Here is a 15,482-nt window from a genome sequence, read left to right as displayed (position 1 = left end):
TTTATATTAATAGATAAATAAATAAAATAATTTTTACAAAGATTTTAGAAAAGAAGACAACATTAAAAGCTAAATGCCATGAATTTACAGTTTTCACATTAGATCCATGTATACGAGTAGTTGAGAGTTCCATCGAGATAATGTCCAACAAATACACAGTCCAGGTTCGTCTGTCCATTGTGTGAGGAGGATTCCAACGGTTGACTAGCAATTTTTTTGCTGCTGTGAGAGCAGCTAACAGTAAACATCTTTGTTGGACGTACAAGGTGAAGTTTTCATGAAAAAATGGCACTGAATGTAGAAAGATTTTAAAAACAGATGTGAACACTACACTCATCAAGCAATCCTAAATACTTAAGTGAAAACATCAGAAGCTGAGGATTTTATGAATGAGTCTCAATTCTGCGGAAATGTGCTGAGAATGTTCAGTTCACATATGCTGTATGAATACTGTGAACAGTGGCATCTATCCTAAAATTTTGTATACTATAAAGCTCAAAGCCACATTTAGAGACAGCTTTCATAACATAAAAACGCACCCAGAAAATGTGGCCCTCACGAACACATTTATTTCCAGTCATAACCCACTGTGATGATACGACATCAAGGAGCGCATGTGTCCTCTTCAGCTGCGTGTCACTGCACAACTGGTTCAAGTGTGCAGGGTAATAGAGGGATGATCTGTATGATAAACACAGTTTGTAGGTGCTCAAACGCTTTGTACACATCTACGCACACGAACACACACAAAGGCATCAGGAAGGAGTCAAATGACTCCCTCGATCAGATTCTCTCATCATATTCTGTGATTCTCTCCTCTCTAAAGAGGCCTTCAAATAGGCCCATCACAACTCCATAACCATCTAGCTCCCCGTCATCACAAACACAATCAAACACACACTTCTTCTCAAAAATATCCTCATTCATAGTTTAGTCCACTCCTCTACACATATGCACACCAGGGGAAAAGGGCATATAATGGCCAGAAAGCCACTGGCTAGCCCAGATTGACGGCTGTTCTTACCAGTCAAATTAAAATCAATAGAATTTAAAACTGTTAACAATATATATATATATATATATATATATATATATATATATATATATATATATATATATATATATATATATATATATATATATATATATATATATATATATATATATATATATATATATATATATATAATTTAAAACTGTTAACAATATATATATATATATATATATATATATATATATACACACACACACACACAATGTATATATTAAATTGACAAATATATATTTAAAAATGTTTAACATCATGTCTAAAATAAAAAACATTTGCATACATAAACAAAATCTTTTATAAATGTAACTTATTTTATTTTTGTATTTATTATTATTATTTTAAATCATTGCCTTTTTTTTTTTACTTAACACAAACATGAAAAAGCACTATTTTTAAATGTTCAATAAAAGTTGAATTTAAAGTTTGCATTTGAAAATGATTTGGCAAAGTATTACTTATTCCTACAATTAACTATATTTTAAAATATAAATTACATTGTCAAATATGTCTGTTTATTTGTCAATTTAAAAAAGTCATTTACTTTTCTTTTTCTCATTTAATTTTTAAGTAGCACTCATAGTTTTCAACAAACAAAGAGAAGTGATTTTTTTTATTATATTAAGTTATGATATTTATTCATGCCACAATGAGAAGATTTTTTTTTTATTATATTAACTTACAATATTCATTTATGCCACAATGAGAAGTTTTTTTTAAAAATTATATTAAGTTACAATATTCATTCATGCCACAATGCATGATGGGAAGCACAGACTTGCCTCCAGCATCACAGGCATCACAGTAGGCATACATACATACATACATACATATACACAGTACATACTGTATCTCTCTGAAAAACATTAAACAGCATTTTAAACTTTTTTTCAGTGTATTCATGCAGAAAAAAGTAGGGCAGGACCTGATTTTAACCATTATAGGGACTGATTGGAACATAAAAAGTGGGCGCTCTTACTTCCCTCCAGAAAACCCGTCAGACTAGATTACCATCGTGACCTGCTCACTAGGTCTTGGAACAGTGCTATTGTTTCATAAAAACAAAGGAAAGGAGTACACCTCACAATATTCTTGATAAAATTAGAGCGTAGACACAAAACAGAAGTCCACCCTATTTCACCAAGATCCACCCACTTCATTCCTGGCCTCGCTAGTGAGGCACACAAAGTGTACACCGTCATACAGGAGCTTGTGTTGTTGGCCAGGTTGCTGGACAATATGCATTCCCTATCCTCAGTGTGTGTGTGTGTGTGTTCTCTAGTGAGCAGATCCAGTGGGGCCGGGCAGGGGGGCGGAGTCAGGAAGACCATCAAAAGGTCCATCCACAGTGGAGCTCATTATAGCTTGTACAATTCTCACTCAATCTTACATGGGCCAAATCATTCCCGAAAACCTCTGTTACCATACTGTCTCTCTCTCACACACACACTTTTAAAAAAGACATGTCAGAAGTAAACAAAGCCCACGTCTGAGCACTAATTAAATAGATGAGCTGTATTAACATAACCTGAATGCCCTGGCCAATTCCACCCCCCTGTATTCCATTCTAACACACACACACACACACACACACACAAACACACCCTTAATTTTTTTTTGTTATGATCCGACCAGCGAGCGCCAATTGTTGGCCGGTGTAATTACCATTAGACCACGGCGGCTGGCTCTTTGATATGGTAATGAAGCTACAGCCCCCCCTTCAACCGCCGCCTCCCCCCAACACACACTCTCCTCTTGTCTGACAATCTACCGAACATGAATTTCAAACAGCCTCCTCAGCACCTGACAAACAGGGCTGAGCTCCGCCGATGACCCACAATGCACTAGGGCACAGGGGGCCACCGGAGGGAGGTGAGCGGAGGACGGTGCAGGCGGGCGACACGGATGACGTTTTTAGAACGAGGAGGAGGGGGATGAAGACATGTTCAAATGACAGGTTTGCAGCTTCTGGATTGGATAGGTCGTGCTGGAGCGAGAGAAGGGTCAAAACTATGCTGTCAAATCCAGGATGTCTTCCCACCCCATCTGATGGTGGTATTTTCAGCTAAGATGTCACTTAACATAAATTTCAGGCCGCTGTGATCTTGCATTTGACGAGAAAGAAGGGTTGAATGTGTGTATGCTATAAACATCCTATGAATGCATGAATGCATTAGCCCCAGCGATGTCACTGATATGAAATGACTGGCCAGTTAATTAACTAATCAAATAATGATAAATGTGATATTTATTTTCTGAGAACATAGTACACAAAAATAAATACCAAAGGGTCCAAGAATCCATTCATTTATTAGAAACAATAAAATAAAAATAGATAGCGAAACACAAAGTCCTGATAAGCCAGTATTTATTTAAAAATGATTAGGTTATGGTTGATAAAAAGTCACTTTATTCACGCAGTCACACAAGTCACAGTACTCACTATTCACTATTAACTTTTGCCTCAATAAACTTCTAATTACTGTTTATTAATAGTTAGTAAGGTATTTGTTAAGTTAAGGTATGGGGTTTTAAGGGATCTAAAATATGTAAATAAATTATTTTTACACCTCAGGCAAAATTGTAAGTCTATGCTTAGAAAGCTTGGAAAAAATCATAGCACACTTCTTCTTAAGCCACATGATTTAAGAAGTCTTATGTGTCACTATGTTTCCATCTCCCTGTTTTAATGCACAATTTGAAGTATTGCATCAGAAACGAGTGATGGAAACTCCAAATTTCGAATAAAAATCCCTTAATTGGCAAAAAAGTTTACACTAGCTTGAGGTGGTTTTTGACTAGTGCGAAAAAGGGTTAATGCAAATAATGGAAGATGGACACACATTTGCTGAATAAATTCCTCCATGAGCATCAAAAAAGTCATGTGACTTTGCACTATGGGAAGGTGTAACCTGACAAGCTAGCGGACTGATCTCGTTCCACAGTATCTGAAAGGTTGTTATGGTCATTCTGAAATGCCTGAGCAAAGTGTGTCGTCAAAGTATTTCTGTATAATTGCCTCCAGAACTCTCTTACACAACTGCATTCTCAAACAGCAGGCATCCACCTCCGAAAGCAACGACCGCGTTTATTTTGTTTCATATAAATAATTTATATGAAAATTATTATATTCAGTGGCTTCTCCTACTTTTCTTACTGATTTATAGTGCCAGTTTATCAAGAAGTGACGATTTAGTTTTCTTTGACTTGTTGGATGGAATCGGTGCTTATTCACAAATGTTTTATGCGATATTCCAATTTTGTGCACAAGTTAAATTCGCAACTCTGGATGGAAACCCGGCTATTGTGCACCAAAGTTTAAAGATTTGAGCAAAAGTGATATTTGCCTTAGCAAGAACCGCTAAATATGAGAGAATATTAAACTTTTTAGCTCTCGTTGCACAAAACAAACAGCCATGCAGGAGCGAAAGGCTAGCCCTTACTCACAAATACACAAACAAACAGACACACACACACAAACAAACACACACGGCAGAGGGAGGCAGGGCGGATCAGAGGGGAGTCCAGATGGACGGAGAGAGCCTCAGTGTCCCCACACCCTCACGTGTCATATGTTGTCCCATCTGTACCATCACGGCACGGCCCCCCAACCCCAGGGACGTGCACACGCACACACTCGCGTATACACGCACATGCATTCCATATCTCTCACCCTATGTCTCCTGGGTATGACACAAACAAACTTCCCGCACCCATTGTGTTCACATGTGACGATCAGAACCGCGGATGCAGAACGTTTGTACGTCTCTCTATAGAGTGTGTGCGGACGGTTTGCTCTGGCTGCTAGAGACCTTTAGAGAGGATATCACCTCTGCCCTTCACTTCCAGCTCTCGGCCTATTTAACACTCCGCTGGAGCTCTCCACGCCACAGCACTCTATTAAATATGCTCTTTGATACGGGAACACACTCTGCAAATGTACGGAGCACTACTTAGAGGTTAATTCCTTTTCAGCTATTCAATTGTTGATGAGAGCTCTCAATATGTTCAGTTTCAGAGCTCAGAAGCGAAAGTGAAGAGAGTCATCGACCAACACATCTAAAACAACTAAATTAAAAACAAACGCTTCTAGTTACAAAACACCCGTGTAATTATCAATGATATGCTCAAGAGGAAGAGACCTAGATGTTTTTTTTTTTTTAGGTGTACTGCACTGTTACTTTAACATGTCTGTTGGGTTTGAGGCTATGGATATGATGGTGCACTCCAATTCACTTTTAGCAGTGTCTTTCTCTTTTGGGGAAACAGTTCAAAAATATTGATCATTTTTTGATAATTTATTGTCCAATCAAATGCTGTCTACAATGAGAATTTCCCGCCCCTAATGCCACCTGAAAATGACTATAATGTTGCAAATCATGTACTGGATTGTGATGTAAACTAACACCTATTGGCTATTTAATAAACAAACAAGCAAATCAAGGATGCGGCCTTTGATCTGTCCCACCCAAACATTCGGTTTCAATAGGAAATGTGTCAAACAAAAGCTTGATTTCCAAACATTTGGGCACAGTAAGATTTTTTTTTTCTGAAAGAAATTAATTACTTTTATTCAGCAAAAAAAGATTCATTAAATTGCTCAAAAGTGACAATAAAAATAATTATAATGTTGCAAAAGATTGCTATTTTTATCAGTTTCCACAAAAATATTAAGTAGCACAACTGTTTTTAACATTGATAATAATAACAAATGTTTCTTGAGCACCAAATCACTATATAGAATGATTTATGGAAGATCATGAAGGCTGGAGCAATGGCTGCTGAAAATACAGCTTTATCATCACAGGAATAAACTACATTTCAAAAATATATTAAAATTAGAAAAATAATAAATTTAAAAAAAAAAACATTTTAAATGCAGTCTTGGTGTGCATAAGAGCCTTCTTTCTATCAGTTTCAGAAACTGACAACAAATGTTTCAACTATAGTATATAATACTCAAGTCCTCCATGAGAAAGTATAAATAGTAGATGCCACTTCTTGTTTGGCTCTATGAACTCAAACTCATTTCCTATTAGACTGAGGTTCAACTACAGTCCATGGCATCAGAAACCTATGATGTTTTTCTGCAATGTAAACAGATACAAATCCAACTTTTCACCATTTAAGCCTTGACTAGAAGCTATTAAAGATTTAATTGCACAGCTATAATCTGCATTTCTAAAAAATGCATGGCGCCAACATGAGTTCTGGTTGCGTTGCTGAGAACACAAGACCTGCGAGATGAAAGGGAAACAGATTCCGGGGGAGAATTCCAGGAGGCACTCAGGAGTTTACTTTAAATGATCAGCAAGCATGTAACAATACCTCCCACTAATGGAGGTGTTTTGTTGGTTTTAATCCACCTAATTGGCCGGGGTTCAGCATTACCGGCGAAAAGCCGAGAATAATGCTACTACCTGTTCTCCTCCTCTCCTTCTGTTCATCTCAAGGAGAAGAAAACCCAAAGGACCAGACATTACTTTAACCCACAGGAAGAGAGGAATCCCAAAGGGGGCAAGAGAATGAGAATAAGAGAGAGAGAGAGAGAGAGAGAGAGAGGTTTTCTCTCACCTGAGATGAATAAAGCAGGTGATGTTTATGTATGATTCTCATTATTTAAAGCCCTTGCATTGATGAAGGAGATCACATGGTCTGCCTGATATGCAGTAGGAAGCGCCTGAAGACCAACCGATCTGTGGAACGAGGCAGGTTCCTGGAGATTGATCTTAAAGGGACAAATCACCCAAAAATGAATATTCTATTGTGCCACTCCAAGCCTGAATGACTTTCTTTGTTCTGTGGAACATAAAATAAGATATTCTGAGGAGTGTGCATGCTGCTCTTTCCATACATGCACAATAAATGGGAACTGATGTTTTTACGCTTCAAAAAAAGATGCTTTTATGATCAAAACTTGCAAAATGCATAAAATATATGCAAGGATGCATTAAAATGATCAAAAGTGACAGTAAAGACATGTATAATGTTGTAAAATGCAGTTTTTTTTAACTTTCTATTCATCAAACAATCCAGAAAAAAAAAATATTGTTGGTTTCCTCAAAAATATTAAGCAGCTGTTTTAAACACTGATATTAATAAGACATATTTCTTAAGCAGGAAATCAGCATATTAAAATGATTTCTAAGTTTGGAGTAATGGCTACTAAAATTCATGGCCATAAATTACTCTAATAATATATTTCAAAATAGAAAACATTAACATTTTAACTGTATTTTTGATCAAATAAATGCAGCTTCTTTCAAAAAAATAATAAAAAATAAAAAATATAAATAAAAATCGCACAAAACATATGATGAGCATTAAAAACGTTCATGCCACATTAAATGTTGTTGTTACGTTATTCATAGCCATTACTGTGTAAATAAAAGGAGGCTTGTTATCGCTGTATGACTGAGCATTGATTTAGTGTGTTCGGATACTAGATCGCTGGAGAGCTCAGGTCATTGAAAAATCTCTCGCTTGGACTATTCCTCCATTTCTCCAGAGGCCTCTCTCGTCCTCTTCTGCACTGTTCTAACACTCGGCGAACTGAAGCAATTACAAGCCCTGACGGCAAGCCCACATCATATGGAATTGGATTGTATGTAGACGAGCTTTTGGTTGTTTATATGGAAATGCGATTGCCGTGTTGATTAGGGAGCTCTGTCCCTGCCCACGCCCTTCATCGCGGCACCTCGCAGGGGACACCGCAACCTACAAGACACACAAACGCATCGATGTAATTCACTCAAGAGCCTCATTTTTCATAATGAGCGTGTCTTTATGTGGCCTCTGCTGTTTTCACACACTGTGAGCAGTAATGACTGCGTATACATTCACAAGCGTGTTTGCCGCAATTAGCCCGACGGCCGCTTGGGTGAGAGAGTTCAGGTACTGAAGAGAGACGGAGTGGGGCAGGTCTACTGGGAGGGAGACGCAGGGAATACGGTGGCACTGGGCATATTGAGAGAGACGCTCAGGAGGGAATTTGGGAGAGGAGTGTGGGACAATCTGTCGCCTGATGACAGATGATGTGATTCACTCAATAGTGTGCTCAGAGAGAAGGACTTTTTTGATAGGGGTTGGGGTTGCACCGACTAGTCGATTATTTGTGTGTTGACTAGTTGATCACATGACTTCAGTGGTGCTTCAGAGGGATTAAAAGCATACATACATAATTGCATAAAATAATAATAATTACTATTAGCTATGTATTATGAACAAACACAAATTAAGAATAAACAATTGCATATTTATTAACATTAACTTCAGTTCATTATTCCTAATCCAGTAATTAATGGTAGGAAATGCAATCTTAGTGTAAAGTGTAAGTCCTTTCCACAAAGTGCACCCTAGCCTAGTGTATCTGAAACTACCAACTACAGTATATTTGAACATGAACGAGAAAAAGTGAATCCAAAAGCCATCTGAGACACAGTATAAAATTCTCATGAACAAGCTTAGGGGGAAAAAATCCATATAGTAAAATATTATGATATTTTACCCCAGCAGTTATAATCTTCCCAAAGCAAGAATCAATATATTTATTTCAATATTAATTTGAATATTTTTCACATTCATATTTTTGGGAAAAAGGGACCACTATTCTCTAAAAGTCTCTGAAAAGGGGCAACATACTGTGACATTAATTCAACACAATTATTTCTATTTAATTAAAACCCAAACTCAGAGTGAGCTAAGAATAAAACTGTGTAAAACACTGATTCAGTGCAGATTAATGAGAAATAAAGAGCCAAAAGACTGCAATATAACAGGTTTTTGAATTACCTCTTGGCTCACCGAACTCACCAAAAAACACAGTAAAAATAGTAATATTGTGAAATATTATTATTCTTTAAAATAACTGTTTTCTATTTTAAAATGTAATTCATTCCTGTGATGGCAAAGCTGAACTACCAGCAGCCATTCCTCCAGTCTTCAGTGCAACATGATTCTTCAGAAACCATTCTAATATGGTGATCTGCTACTCCAGAAAGTTTTTAATAAACATAAAGGTTTTAACATCATAAACATCTTTATTGTCATTTAGGATCGATTTCATGCATTTTTGTTGAATAAAAGTATTAATTTCTTGACCCAAAGTCTGACAGACACAAACAAATAGTTTTTTGGACATTATATGACAACTTTTGCTTGAATCTTGCAATATATATGCAAGCTTTTGTAATCAGCATCCACTGATTCTGTATTTTGAGTCATTTACAATACATAAGTACAGTGCAAAAGCGATCAGACAAACACTGATTTTCCGATTTTCTTTTTGGAGAAGGCCAAGGCCTGTCAAAAATCCCCAGCTCTGTTCCTCATGTGCTCTTTACAATGCCAAGCACAATTGGCTTCCAATTCTCTGTGTGTATTTATATTGGTGACTACGGAAGAGTAAACAGGTGCTTTGTTAGAGAGTACTAGAGGTCTGACGTGTGTTGTACACACATCAACACAGAGCTGTACTTCTCAGCTCAAACATTGGCTCGGCCGTGTCCTCTATCATGCCTGTATCTGTTTACAGAGGAAGACAAGTGTCCCCGCAGCAATTGGCTTGTGGGGAAACCGAGAAGTCCCGGTGTTTGGAGTGCATGCAGGTGTCTAAGAGTTAAGGGGATACACACATACATAAATGGACGCATCCTATGCGTTCTTCAGACAGTGGCTTTTGCTTTATGGAAAAACACACACATGCTTTCAGCTGTGTTTTCCAATAAAGGAAAGGGGGACTTTGCATCATGAGTGGAGGTCAAAGAGGTCATAACATCTAAAACAACTTTACAGCTCTACAACTTCCCCCTGCACTACAGGATTTCCTGTCTGTGTGGGCTAACCGCAGGCGGAACTTCCTTTAGATGTGTACTGAGAGAGGAAGACAGGTCAAAGGTCACACAAGCATACTTGTCCTTGCCCCACACACAGCTTTCGATCCAAATGCTTGAACACGTTTGTACAACAATATTTCACTGTTTGTACTGCACAAAGGCAGCTACAGTCACAGAAACATAAACCTTTATGAAGAGGCTGGTGACCATTCAGTCCAGCCAGGACGTTATTCAACACATAAATGAGTCACCTAAATACACCTAATACAGGTTCATCTTTAAAGAGAGATGAAATTATGAAATATCGATTTTCTTTAAAAATACTGTAACTTCCAGAAACTTATAGAACAGAAATTGTTTTCCTTAAAAAAAAATAAATAAATAAAAATAAATAAAACTTTCAAAGAGGCTAAGCTGCAAAAGCATCTTGTTCTGAAATTCTTGGATTTCTGATGTCAGAAATGCAAAATATAAACATATGGCTGCCAAAGTTTACATTTCACTCATGGCCAGTCATGGTGAATTATTAAAAAGGAAGTACAATAAATACTAACCACTATTAATACTTCCTAAAAACAATAAGAACTAATGAAAAGATAAAGTCTCCAAACCTTGTGCTGTTTCTCGATGCGTGTAGCACCTACGACTCTGCATATCCTTCTGATGGATCTCAATGTTAGAAACATATATACAAAAACTATTTATAGCTATTTCGGGAAAGGAAAAAAACAGATGCTGCTTTAATTGCATTAATTTATAATATAATAATATATAATGTAATTATTTTCTTCACATAAAATCTGAAAATAAAATAAATGAACACCTGCGGCCAGTCAGTTCAGCAAAGCACTATTATTCAGCCAAATATATATATACAGCATTGCAGCAAAGCATAGGCCATTTAATTCTAAAGGTCAGAAGGAGGGTGGAAGATAGAAAATGGTCATGTAAAACTATAACAAAAATTATGACTGTTTTCAACCTTTTCAAACATTATAAGCAAATAAAATATAATTTATGACATGGCCCCTTTAAAGACACACAAACATTCTTGTCACTCTCCGAGACACATGCTTGGCTATCTTTCCTGGACAGTGTCAACAGCAAACCCATATGTCATTTAATATGAAGGTCTGCGAAGCATGCACTTGAGTGTATTTGACAGGAAAGTAAAAAAAAACAATCTGATTTTAGGAGTGTGGCTGTTTCCAGTTGACTGCATCGGCAGCTGAGTAGTTCTGCAGTGACCCGTGTGTGTGTATTTGTGTGTGTGTGTGGACAGGGTACAGACTGCCCTCAGAGAAACGGTCATGGGGCAACTCTCAGCTGCCCTGTATTGTTGCTGCAAACACACAAAGCACACAGCCTGGCCCTCCAGCTGGCCCCGTGCCCCTTCCCTGTGGCCCTGTCCTCTCTCTCTCTCTCTCTCTCTCTCATTCTTTCTGTCTTTCTGCTTCTCTTGCTCTCCGTTTGTTCTGATAACTGCAACCCTGCTCTCTGTATCATCACTTCACCTCCTCCCTCTAAAAAAAAAAAAAGCTAACTAGCTCGCTCCTTTCTTTTTGGGAACGTACACACTGTGAAGTTTTGAAATTAAAAATCCCATTTAAATGCACAGAACACAAGTCATTCCCAAAATTGAGATAAGTGACAGAGAAACTAGAAAAAAAAAACATTTAGCCTGAGTGGTATTAGCTATTTTCACATAACATTAATAAATAGCAGTCAATATTAGCGGTAGCATATACTGTACATGACCTCTTGCTCTCTCTCCCAATGGTGAAGGTCCAAACTGGGCACTTAGTTTTCTCTTAGGGTGCTACAATTGGCTGATGGCTGTTCTGCCGGACTGGGATGGGGCGCTTCATTGGCTGACAGTTATAGTGTAGCCATGGAAACTACTAGCCCATGATAACCATGATTAGAGGTGTCATGATGACAACAATACGGCACAGAGCGATAATGTGTCTTTGATGAGCACATCGCAGCCATTGTGAAGCTGTAATTGATTTGTTTACCAATACGACAGTCTTTGCTTGTGTCGGCCGACAACAATGGGGTGTCCTTGCACAAAAAAAAACGGGGGAAGAAAACGAGTAAAAATAGGAACTGACCTACAAAGGATGTGAAAGAGATGAGTGCTGCTCGTCTTCAGACCACAAACCCATTGGTGAGCAGCTGAACCCTGGGGATAAGAAGCAGAGGAAAAGAGAGAGGTGAACCAAAAACAAAAAAAAGAAAGGAGGATGACATTAAATAAACTGAAAAATCTAAATTAATTCCTTCTTTTCTTTCAAAACCTGTATGACTTTTTCTTCTATGAAAAACAAAAGGAGAAATTTTGAAGAATGCCCAAGCTGCTCTTTTCCATACAGTAAAAGTCAATGGAGACCACAGATGCCAAGCTGGGTTTTCATGAAATAACATCTTCATTTCAGTCTGTTCTGCATACCAATTTATCAGAATAACTTCATACTACTTTAAATAATACGGAATAGTATTATGGACCAATTTTTACAATATTTTATGGCATTTTTCGTCCTTTTGGGAGCTTAAAAGATTCTAGTCCCCTTTCACTCTCTTTGTATGGAAAGCAGTGTGAACTTCCTTTAAACCATCTTCTTTTGTGTTCTATGGAAGAAACAAATCACACAGGCATGAGATATTATGACAGTATTTTAAAATTTAGTTGAACCCTCTCTTTAAATATTGAACAGCTATCCAGAAAACAGATTGAAATACATCCGCAGAGATCCCTTCGACAGGTGGGAAAAGGAAGTGTATGTGCACGCGCAAACACACACTCGCACATATATATATATATATATATATATATATACACACGTGTGTTTGGGGGGGTTGAGTGCATGTGAGGTGTTCACCTGCGTGTTAAGAGCTCTGTTTTAATCTTTATGGTAATAAACTCTGGCGGCTACTTGGCTGCCGGCACTGCAGATCAGGCTTTAATAGAAAGTAAATGTGTTTGCTGAGAAAGGGGAAGAGTCACTTTAAATGGGACTAATGTATTCCTTATTGAGTTGAGGGTATGTGTGTGTGTATATGTATGTGTGTGTGTGTGTGTGTGTGTGTGTGCACGTTGCCACGGGGTCAAGTGAAGCTGGGTGACGCTTGTGAGCCTCTCAACTAGTAGCAATCACACAAACACATACGACTTGTAACCTGAAAGACAATTTGGGTCATTCAGATTGAACATTTCTATTAATTATTGGTGTTTGCTAAGGCAAGCATCACCAATATGACTGCTCATATGTAGCATGTGTTTTTTTTTTCTCAAAAACACGCCACGGATACAAATGATACCTCAAACTGTTCTTTGAGGACAGGTGTGCTATTACTTTTGATCAGACTTGACAACCACCCAAAACACCCTACCATTATGGTGACAGCTTTCACACGGTCAAACATTTTCAAATTTTTGTGGGCCAAATCCAGTCATTGTATAGAAATCTACACATTTGGGAATTTCGTGAGGGAAAGATTTCCCCACACAGATTTTGCAGGACCAGTGTGTTGAAGTTGGTCACTGTGAACTGTGCTTCATATCACTACACTACTGACAACAGACAATGGACCTTTTTGCTTATGAAATTTTACAAGATTTGATTTAAGATGTCTATGAACTTAAGAATTTCAGGATTTAAGAATTTCAGTTTTTTTTTATGTGACTATTCACTCTTTTCCATTTTAATCACTGCTTACCTTAAACTGTTTTTTTTTTCATATATATATATAATTATTAAATGAACCTGTGGTGTGGCAGATTAATTTTTAAATATAAAACTAGTTTGAGATGTCAACTAGCCATAAAGGTTTTCATATTTCAAGGTATTTACATGGCACTCTACAAAGAATTTACCATAGCCCATGTCCAAAAATCCACACCACTACCATGGTACCAAGTATCTGCTAGTCACGCTACACTCCTCCACAGTCTCTGCCTTTATCTCCCTGTCACATAAACTTCATTCAACCAGACAAACAATATCAAACATGTGCACACAAGATGCTCTCTATTACGCACACTCATGATTCACACAAAGCAAACGTACACTAGACAAAGTCTTAACCAGCAAACGGGGTTCCATTCACTCCTGTTTAAAAAGGTCACCATTTTCTCTGGCTAAGCGCCCTGTGTCTATTGATAATTTTATGCATAAACAAATGGCAAATTTGTGCCACATAAATATGTATTAGCAATTAATAATGTCCCGCGTCTGTGGCGATGCCAGGTGCATGCGAAATCAGCGCGGGCACTCTGCAGCGCTGGTGCCTTTGTTTTCCTCTAGCTCTCTCAGGGTTGCCACAATAGGCGCACAATAGATGCACAATGGGCACCCGTAACAGGGCACCGTGCCCCTGAGACAACGCCAGGCTCCCTGAATGAAGCCACCATCACCTGGGCAGAGCCAAAACAATGCAGGCATCACCAGACAGCTACAGGGGTATTATTGAATTAGCAGCAGCGTTGTGATTAAGGGTTTAGAGGGGCATTTAGTGGTTTTGCTTTTTAAATAATGATGAATTTGATGACGGAGGCAGCCAGGGATATGCTGGATGAACATGTACATGTGTGTGTGTTTGACAGAGAGATCGAATATAAAAATACACGGGCGCACGCACATGCACGCACACCTGTTCATCAGCAGAAACACCTGGAAGCTGTCTGTCCCATTTTTCCCTTGGTGTCACAGAGATCTCTATGAGAGCGGTAACGTGCGCGCGCACACTGCTACGCAAATAAACGGATCTACTTGGCAGGGCAGGATCTTTCGGGACATCACAATGCCATTATTGTCTCACTCAGACAGAGATCAGGGACGAGATGGACAGAAAGCGCAGCTCCTCTGTTCCTCTAGTGTTTAATAGGATCAGATAAACACAATGGCTCTGATAAAGTGCCCGGCTAACATCATACTGAGATTGAGAGAGAGAGAGAGAATTAAAGGGTAGAATGGGGGATTGTGAAAGCATTTGTATCAGACATAGCGGATGACAGGGGGGCTTATTTAGGGAAAGAAGAGGATTACCAGCCGCCAGCCTGCGGTTGTGCTCCGCTTCGACTCTCTATAATCACTGCGATCATAAGACCAGCACAATTCAGCTCTGCTAATAATGCACACACACATCTGCCTATTCATTTCAGCTCTAATGCAATAATAGCCCTGAAACATCTGGTAATGAAACTCGCTGGAATCAAGATGGGCGGATTTGGCGACATCTGTCCCTCCACTGGCTCCAACCTGTTCTGGGTCTTCAGGCTTAAAGGCAATATGAAATCAATATTGACCTTGTCAAAATTTACTTAATTTATTAGCATTCTTTTATTGTTAAATATCATAACATCCCCTTAACTCTGAAATCTTTTTCTGATGACATCACTTTATGCAGGTTATTGCATGTTAGCATAAAATATCTTTAGCAAAACCATTTTACTTCTGTAACCTTGTGCATTTCTGAGTAAAGCACAACATAAAAGCAGAAAAAAGTAGGTTGGAATTTTAAAAATATATGTTAAAAATCTGCAAAAAAACCCCCAAACAAAACAACAAAAATAAATAGATTTTGAAAAGTTGCATTAC

The 15,482-nt window shown here is 38.1% G+C and overlaps 1 protein-coding gene across 11 annotated transcripts in view; it reads right to left on the bottom strand.

Annotated features, from left to right (window-relative positions):
- The window catches only part of sox5 (SRY-box transcription factor 5), a 243,265-nt gene that overhangs the window by 167,313 nt on the left and 60,470 nt on the right, over nucleotides 1–15,482 (bottom strand). For 3 of the 11 annotated variants that reach the window (XM_058773723.1, XM_058773724.1, XM_058773726.1), the window contains one exon: nucleotides 11,997–12,067. The exons of the other annotated variants lie outside the window; for them this stretch is intronic. The gene's annotated coding sequence lies outside the window, so the exon portion shown is untranslated. The remainder of the gene's footprint in view (nucleotides 1–11,996; nucleotides 12,068–15,482) is intronic. 11 annotated transcript variants of the gene reach the window in all.

The sequence above is a fragment of the Onychostoma macrolepis genome, chromosome 04 (genome assembly GCF_012432095.1).
Source record: "Onychostoma macrolepis isolate SWU-2019 chromosome 04, ASM1243209v1, whole genome shotgun sequence".
Lineage (NCBI taxonomy): Eukaryota > Metazoa > Chordata > Actinopteri > Cypriniformes > Cyprinidae > Onychostoma > Onychostoma macrolepis.
This window is presented reverse-complemented; position numbering and strand designations above follow the sequence as displayed.